Here is a 9,964-nt window from a genome sequence, read left to right on the forward strand (position 1 = left end):
AGAGAGAGAGAGAGAGAGAGAGAGAGAGAGAGAGAGAGAGAGAGAGAAAATGGGGGAGAAGCAGAGAAGGGGGAGACACAGAATCTGAAACAGGCTTCAGGCTCTGAGCTGTCAGCACAAAGCCTGACCAAGGGCGCACTCACACACTGTGAGATCGTGACCTGAGCAAAGTCGGACGCTTAACCGACGGAGCCACCCAGGTGCCCCTGTGTAGAAGCTTTAGCAGAGTTCAGTCACATGTTGCACGTTGGGAAAGGTCACTGAAACCACATAACCAGGGAATGACTCTTGGGCTGGACCCCAGCACCGGGAGGCTTCTCCCCCCAACCCCACATCTTTGGAACTTAGTTCCGGCTTGCCTTTCCTGCTCTCAGAGGCTGCTCCAAGGACACAGCCTCGAGACAGCCCTGTGATGCTGAGAACACCTGCTTGGTATATGTGACCGCACCCAGTTAAGGCCTTTTTACAAGCTTTTAAGATTTGGAGGGCAGGTGTGGGGAACCACTCCTCTTGCTGCCCCCCTCCCCCCCCCCAAGCCTTATTTGTAAGTTTCCTTTGGTGATTAAAATTGCCACTGACCAGCCTGTAGGCCCTGCCTCTCTCTTCCGGTCTCTCCCTGCCCTCCAGCTATGGGAGATTTCACACAGAAAGCTCAGGAGAGAGTTTGGAACCTGCGCCAGATGGTCTCCATCCCGCACTGCTCTCTAAAGGCTGCATCCTGGAAAAGGGCTCCCACCGTGGGAAGAGCCAGCAAGCGTGCATTCCAAGGACAAGGAGGGGGTGAGGAGCCCCGTTGCCCAGGCCCAGCTGGTGGGTCAGCGGGTGGTCACGACCCTCAGATGACTTCCTCTAACAGGTGTCCCTCCTCCACCCTCTGTCCCTGCTTCCTTCACCTCCCAAATGAACTGCTTGATCCTCTATGTTCATCGGCCTTTGGAGCAAGTCAGTGACCAGGCAAGATCGGTAAGTGTTTTCTCCCTCTGAGCCGTTTTACAAACAGTGATTGTGTTACTCTGAGATATCAAAAAATATATAGGATTTCCACCATTTTGGATTGCTTTAAATTTTTTGTAACGTTTATTCATTTTTGAAAGAGAGAGAGAGAGAGTGCGTGAGTGGGGGAGGAGCAGAGAGAGAGGGAGACACGGAATCCGAAGCAGGCTCCGGGCTCTGGGCTGTCAGCACAGAGCCCGATGCGGGGCTTGAACTACTGACCGTGAGATCATGACCTGAGCTGAAGTCGGTGGCTTAACTGACTGAGCCACCCAGGTGCCCCCATTTTGTATTGTTTTAAATTGATTAAGTTTTGATTGTTTGGATATTTTCTAAGGGAGGTTAAGGCCTATAAAGAGAGAAAATCAAAGTAGTCACAAAGCAATGTTTTGCGTATTTTTTTGTCTCTAAAAACATAGTATATTAGAAATAAAATGGCAAATTCTGTGTGGTATGTGAGTTACTCATAATATGCTTAAAGTTGCTATGCTTAAAGCTACTGTTATGTTTTATTACATGTGTATGTATTTTAAGAATGTGCATATGTATATTGTCATTATTAATCAAAGTAACTGATAAATAAGGGAAAGGAATAAAACCTTCAGAAGAAAATTGTTCTTAAACACAGCAAATATCAGTGTTCTGATATTTGTCCAGAAAACAGAGGTTCTCAGCAGAACACTCTCATGTCCTGAGAAACTGTTTACTTATTGTGCTTTTGATATTAATTTTATCATGTTCTTGAATTGTTTTGAACAAAAGTTCTGACTTCCATGAAAAATCAAATCTATAATAATTGGGGGTTTGTTTAATTTGAAGAATATTGTCTAACATATTAATTGTATGGACAAGACAGCAATGGTTGCTTGTCCTGAGGTTCCTCTGACTTATACTCATCTATTGATGTAACAATAAGTCTTCTCTAATAGTCCTTTTTGATTTGGCTTTCTAAAATCAGGTCCCAAATTAAAAGTGGCTGTGAGGTAACACCAAAGTCTCACTCTAGTAATTTGTAACCGTGAGGGAAGGTATGGATGAGTAAGGAGGGACAGTGAATTCAGCAGGTCTGGAAAACATTGATATTTTCCATATTTTTAATGAGCTCAATAAGGCAATGAGAAGTAATATTTTAAAATGTTTATTCATTTTTTTTGAGAGAGAGGGTGGGGAGAGGCCGAGAGAGAGGGAGAAAGAATCCCAAGCAGGCTTTGGGGTGTCAGTGTGGAGCCCTACTTGGTGCTTGATCCCATGAACCATGAGATCATGACCTGAGCCAGTTCAAGAGTCGGGGCTTACCAACTAAGCCACCCAGGCACCTGAGAAGTATTTTTATCAAGACCATCATTTTATTTTTATTTTATTTTATTTTATTTTATTTTATTTTATTTTATTTTAATTTTTAAATATTTATTTATTATTTATTTTTTTAATGTTTATTTTGAGAGAGAGAAAGAGAGAGAGCACATGCATGGGAGCGAGTGGGAAAGGGGCAGAGAGAGATAGAGGGAGAGAGAGAATCCCAAGCAGGCTGCACACTGTCAGCGCAGAGCCCGATTTAGGGCTTGAACTCACATGACAAGTTATCATGACCTGAGCCGAAATTAAGAGTGAGATGCTCAACTGACTGAGCCACCCAGGTGCCCCAAGACCATAATTTTAATATAAATATATATATCCTGTATATTACGTTTACAGCTAATATATAAAAATATTCTGATAATAAGTCATGTGAAAACTCTAGCACAGTATTTGTTAACAAACTTATTTTTAAGAAAAGTTTGTTTCTAGGAATAAAATATACTTGTCACTGTTGAAAATCTTAACATATGCTTCATAGGATAGGTTCGAAAGTCTGGAAGGTATGCAAATACCCTCACTGGTGGTAATGTCGTCTTACCCTCAGAGTAAGCGTTAACTGACTCCATGTGGTATATATTTTATGTCCCACTAAGGAATTCTATCTTCCTCCATTCTGATCTTATATTGTCTCTCAATAGGGTGTCAGCATTATTCTCCTGTTATTCCTTAAGCTCCTGCTACAAGTTACGGAGCAAATATTAAGCCTCCTGGGAGACACGATAAATAAGACCAGTTTCTCCGAATGTTGGCAGAAAGGGTTGTAGCAAGCACTCTGGACAATTGATACCCGAAGTAGGGCCAGCACCAGATGACACTGCTTCTGGAGCGGGCACCCCACATACGGGGACTGAGTCAGGGTTATTGCTGCAGCAGAGGATTTCAGGAGGTGAGCTGCTGACTCCAGATCAGAAGAAGAATTAGTTACATAGGTCTGGATGGAACCGGAGGAAAGTTGAATGGTAGTTATTTGCTTCGGAATGGTGTTGATATTGTTTAATGTTCTACTTTGTGGTGAGACTGTGTGGAACCTTTCTTTTTTATCTAACTATCAATTGAAAAGTACTTTACTTGTGGAGCACCTAGGGTCGCTCAGTGGGTTAAGTGACTTCAGCTCAGGGCATGACCTCATGGTTTGTGAGTTCGAGCCCCCCCCCCCCCCCCACCTTGGGATTCTCTCTCTCTCTCTCTGTCCCTCCCCCACTTGTGCTTTCTCTCTCTCTGTCTTAGAATAAATAAATTACATTAAAAAATAATAAAAGGACTTAATTGAGAAAATTAGAGAGCTTCAACTTTCTAGCAGTGGCTTTGAAATGATCTCTCAGGAGTCATGAAAAAAAATACAACCAAATAGACAGAATAACAGTTAAGAAAATTTAAAATTCAAATCCAAGAACAAAATAGACTAGTTTCATAGAAGAAATAAAGAAGTTAATTCATACTAGAGAGGAAGTGGTTACAGAGCTCCCCCATAAAATGTTCTATGAACCCCCTCCAAACAAGTTCCCAGCCCAGACAAGCTCATGGAGCAAATCTAGCAAAGAGAAAATAATTATAACGCAACATCAATTGGCCCAGAGTAAAGACTTAGGAAGGCAAATATCAAAATATCATTTATGAAACTAGAATAACTTGGATTCTTAATCCCAACAAAAATTGCACTGAACGGCAAAGCTACATGCTGACCTTAATTGAATGTTAATTCAGAAGTCTTGTCTAAAACACTAGCAAACAGGATTCAGCAGTTCATTCAAAATAGAAGACATCAGGACCAGATGGAAACTACTCCAAGGGTAAAAATGTGGTTTCAACATTAGGAAACCTAAAAGTGCAGTCTACCGTATTGATAGAGCCTAAGGAGGAAAATACAGGATCATCCCCACTGATGCAGAAAAGACAGGAAGCAAAATCCAACAGCCTTTGTGATTAAAACAAAAAATAAACAAACAAAACCCCCCCAAAACCACAGCTTAATAGTAGAGAAAATCACAGATCCTTCCTTACTACAAAGTATATGTACAGAGGCCAAAAGGTGAGAGTGAATTTGTGCTTAGGAAATAATAGGTAGTTAACATCAGAGTTTAGGGTGTGCATATGAAGAAATGAGGTTGGTTAAGTAGTCAGGGGAAAAGGGTTTGCATGAAATGTTGAGAACATTTTATTTTATCTTTTTTTTTGAAGTTGATTTATTTTTGAGAGAGAGAGAGAGAGAGAGAACGCAAGCTAGAGTGCATGAACAGAGGAAGGCAGAGAGAGAGGGAGAGAGGGAATCCCAAGCAGGCTCCATGCTGTCAGAGCAGAACCGGACATGGGGCTTGATCTCACAAACTGTGAGATCATGACCTGAGCCAAAACCAAGAGTTGGACGCCCAACTGACTAAGCCACCCAGGCACTCCTATTTTATCTTGATAGCAGGAAGCCATAAAGGGTGGTCAGCAGGAAATCTGAATGATCAGTTTGGGATTTTGTGAAGATCGCTGTGCTTATGAGTATACTAGTAAGGATCCATAGCCAAGGAGGGAGGGAGGCTGGTGCAGTAATGTGAATCTGGAGTAGGGATCTGTAGACAATGTTGTATGGATAGAATCCCTGAGCACAGAGTAGGACCTTGATAAATGCAATACTCAATTCACAGACATAAAAAATAACCCAAATAATACCCACTGGTCTGATGTGATTTAAAAATCTTTAAAGATCTTACAATAACTTGGGGTCAATGTTGTTGGTTACAAAAAGTATTTTATAATTACAGATTAATAGAAAATTAAGTAATAGGGGGTTTACTTCATGACTTGTATCTATTCTACTATCGGGGTCTTAGATGTGGTTTTCTTTTTTGTGGACATTGTTTTCTTGTTTTTATTTTTATTTTTTTTAATTTTTTTTTCAACGTTTTTATTTATTTTTGGGACAGAGAGAGACAGAGCATGAACGGGGGAGGGGCAGAGAGAGAGGGAGACACAGAATCGGAAACAGGCTCCAGGCTCCGAGCCATCAGCCCAGAGCCCGACGCGGGGCTCGAACTCCCGGACCGCGAGATCGTGACCTGGCTGAAGTCGGACGCTTAACCGACTGCGCCACCCAGGCGCCCCTGTTTTCTTGTTTTTAAAAGAATATTTGAATTTTTGTTTTTGTGTAATTTAAATAGGTGCAGAAACAACATAGGAAATAAACTCGTTTAGCAAAGTTTATAGAGAGGCACCTGGGTGGCTCAGTCGTTTGGGCATCCGACTTCGGCTCAGGTCATGATCTCGCGGTCGGTGAGTTCCAGCCTCGTGTTGGGCTCTGTGCTGACAGCTCAGAGCCTGGAGCCTGTTTCAGATTCTGTGTCTCCCTCTCTTTCTGCCCCTTCCCTGCTCATGCTCTGCCTCTCTCTTTGTCAAAAATAAATAAACATTAAAAGAAATTTAAAAAAAACAAAGCTTATTGCACTTTCATATGCAAAAAATAAAATTTATAATATGTGAAAAAAACTTTTCAGGGGTGCAGACTGTGTGGCAGGATTTTTCTCTAGCATCTGTACAGTGTTATTTTCTACATCCTGTATTTAATGACATGAAAGAAAGCAATCACATATGCAGCTTTGTAGATTTACATTTTAAAACTATCCTTACAAGAGTTAGCATTTTTTCACTGTCTACTATTAACATTCTCTAATTTTTCTTTCTTTCTGAACAATGTGCATAATTCAGCCTCACCTTTCTAATCTCAGTGGTTTCTGTGTCATCAAAATATTTAAAGAATGCTGTTAGAGATAAATAGAAGGAAGTATGCTATGAATTATTAAATGATGGAATATATATTAGAATTTTATGTGCGAAACCATTGGATTTATAGAAGTGAAACAGCTTTGAAAGATGTAGAAACATTGTCTAGGCACAGACTAAGTGAATTCCAATCTTTTACTTCATATACTGTAGGAAAGTCCCCCCCACCCCACCCAAATAAGGGAAGGTTTATTTTTAATTAAATTTATTTTAAATTAAAATGATAGTATTTTCAAGTGAATATTACTGATTCTCATTTTTTAAAAATTATCTATGTAATATTGGGCTCCAAAAATCACCTGATTGTTTTTATATTAATTTATTTTGAATGTTTGGGAATTGTTACTACTGAATTATATTTGATATATAAAGGCTTATTTCCTTATTATCATTCCTTTTTGGTTAATTAAAGAAATAAGTTTTTGAGCTCTGACAAAATGTAGAGATCATCTAGTTTGATCGAGTCATGTTTATAGAGGAAAGGAGCTTTCTGGAAGAGGGCTGGTGGCTGTCACCCTGAAGTTTCCAGTTGACTGTGTCAGAGCGGAGGACAGAATTGAGAAGACAGCCAGGGTTGTTGCGTTCCTGATGGAGGTTCTTACTTCTTTCTTACATAGCCATTCTTTTAGGAAGACACTTGGTATTTCCCCTGAGATTTTAAAGGTTGAACATACCTGTGAAAGCAGTCTGAAATAGTACAAAAATATAAATGAAAAAAAAATTTAAGTTTATGTGTTTATTTTGAGAGAGAGAGAGCATCCTCATGCACACACAAGTGGAGAGGGGCAGAGAGAGAAGGAGAGAGAGAATCTCAAGCAGGCTCTGCACTGTAAGTGCAGAGCCCAATGTGGGGCTTGAACTCAGGAATTGTGAGATCCTGACGCGAGCCAAAATCAAGAGTTGGATGCTTAACGGACTGAGCCACCCAGGCACCCCAAAAATATGAATCATTTTTATTTTTTAATTAAAAAATGTTAAATGTTTATTTATTATTGAGAGAGAGACAGAGCGCACGAGTGGGGTGGGGCAGAGAAAGAGGGAGACACAGAATGGGAAGCCCGCTCCAGCCTCTAAGATGTCAGCACATAGCCCGACGTGGGGCTTGAATTCATGAAATGCGAGATCGTGACCTGAGCCGAAGTCGGATTCTTATCCGACTGAGCCACCCAGGTGCCCCCCCAAAATATGAATTATTTTTAAATTAATAACCATGAGTTAGCAGAGGCTTGTTTTAGCACAAAGTTGGGCTTCAAAAATACACTTTAAAACCTAATTTTATTGTTTTTAAATATGGCTTTTGTGGTAGGTCTTGTTTTAATAAAGAAATATTTCATATTTTGCAAATTAATATACAGATGTAAATAGTTTTTCTTGGCCAATATTAATATAAAATTGTATGTGAATGCAAATTTTTAAGGAGCTTGAAAATTTGGTATCCCAAATATAAATAATACCTTTTAATGAACACTTAAAATATGGTATAAAATATATAATCTCATTGACACTTGAAATTTCTACAGAAATGCCATTACTAAGTTTCATTTTCAAGATAAAGCAATCGAAATCAGAATGATTGTGTAAATGTCCCAGATAATATAGTCTAGTAGTGATATGCCTAGGTTTCAAGTACACCTGTTCAAGTAGAGTTTGTCTTTGTCTAAATAAAGTAAACCTGTGAAATCAAAGAAAACTCAATTAGTAAATGAGATTACTTTTAATGGAGATATTGTAAATTTTCCAACTGAAGGAACAGCAGATGTGGTGTTTCTTAAGAGAAATAAGGGAACGATAGGAAAAAAAAGTAATTGTGCTTATTTGCAGGACTATCGTCCTAAAATCTGAAACGCAGTTTACTTTGACAATCAAAACTTACATTCTCAAAATTTTCAATTTAGTTTTTTCTACAGTATTTAAGATATGATTGTCATTCTTATTCTACCAAAGCTTTGCATCATTTTACGACAGCAAAAGTTGAGGTATTATTAACACTAATATGAAAATATTAATATGTCCAATAAACTCTAGGAATTGTCTGGATATATCACTTGTGTGGTTGACTGATTTTCAACAGGAAGTTAAAAATTCATTCAGATGCCCTCAAGGAAACGTTTCAGTGATTCACTTAGAGAATAGAAAATCCTTTTCTAAGCAGTATAATTACAAGTTTTAACCAATCAACAGTTACTGCTTCTAATATAAATAATTTCCATTTTATTGTGTTTGACAGTTAACAGTTAGGATGCTGTCCTAAAGATACTATCTTGTTAACCCATCATACCAACTCTTTGAATTTCTGGTCTTTTTATTCCAAACGAATTTGTCTCCCTTTCCCCCTCGACACACTTATTATACCGTGGTGTGAATGAACACTAGCCTCACCACTGTGATGAAGTCACTAACTTTAAGATTTTTGTGTGTGTCTGTCCAGTAAATGAGTTAAGTCTACTACACATGAAACAATTAAAAAAAAAAAAAGGAGAAATTTCCCTAGTGATTGCACTGGCCAGGGAAACCTTAATAGAAGATGCAAAGCTTCAGGCTGTGTATGCCCTACATATTCTCAGAGATACCTTTGGAGATTCAGCCAGCTTAGATTAATCTCACTCTCCATCAGCTTCCTGCACTTTAACATTACACTTACCATGGCTCACCTTCTCTTGAAGTTATATATGATGTGATTGGTTCTCATCTCAAATTGTTAAGGTTCTAGAAGGCCACGGTCATTATCAGTTTCATCCCTATATCTCCTATAATACCTATCCCAGTGGTCCCCAAGAATTTTGTGGAATTAAAAAAAATATATATATAGCAAGTGGATAGTCAGGTTCTATCCTGATTTCAATGGGGGAGGAGAATTAATGTATTTGAGCATCTGTTGTGGGTCAGGCACTTGGCAAAGCAGTTTTCAGTCTTTAAATATAGAAATCGCTTGAGATGGATATTATAATCATCAGTATATTTAAAAATGAGTAAACTGAAGCTCTGCAAGATTAAGATTTTCTGTACATTTTAAGTGACGAAGTCAGGATGCAGTCCAATTTTATCTGTCTCCAAGCCACCCGCTTCTTGCCTCTGCTTAGTGGTGCCTTCCCTTACAGATCTCCTTCAGTAACAAACGGCAACCTGTATTCCAAGCGGGCACATCGTGTTTTTGATTCAGGTTAAAAGAGTAGGAATTTCAGGGTGCCTGGGTGGCTCAGTTGGTTGAGTGCCCATCAGCTCAGGTCATGATCTCACGGTTCCCGGGGTCAAGCCCTGCGTCGGGCTCTGTGCTGACAGCTCGGAGTCTGGAGCCTGCTTCAGATTCTGTGTCTCCCTCTCTCTCTCCCCCTCCCCTGCTTGCACTCTGTCTCTCTCTCTCTCTCTCAAACATAAGTAAACATTAAAAAAATTTTAAAAAAAGAGCGCTCGCTTCGGCAGCACATATACTAAAAAAAATTTTAAAAAAAGAGTAGGAATTTCATGTAAACTGTGTTCACAGAATATTGGGCTTAACTCAGGTTTCCAATAAGAGATTTTAGATTTTTGCTTTGCTTTGTTTTTTTTTTTTTGTTTTTGTTTTTTAGAATTTCACATCAGGTTCAGCAGCAAATCATCTTGTCTTTAAAAATGAATTTCCCTCCACGCATTCACCACAACCTAGTTCTGGCTATTGATTTTGCCAAGCGAAGGAATGAGCTGTCATTAGAGCCCCAGGCACCATCTTAGAGGACCACTCCAATTAATCAATTAACTAAATAAAGAATGGGAAGTCAAGTTTTTCTCTTCTCTTTCTCTTCTTCTGCCTTGCCTTCATTTCTTTCCTCTCCTCTCCTCTCCTCTCCTCTCCTCTCCTCTCCTCTCCTCT

The sequence above is a fragment of the Herpailurus yagouaroundi genome, unplaced genomic scaffold (assembly GCF_014898765.1).
Source record: "Herpailurus yagouaroundi ecotype Mexico unplaced genomic scaffold, PumYag 29, whole genome shotgun sequence".
Taxonomy (NCBI): Eukaryota; Metazoa; Chordata; class Mammalia; order Carnivora; family Felidae; genus Herpailurus; species Herpailurus yagouaroundi.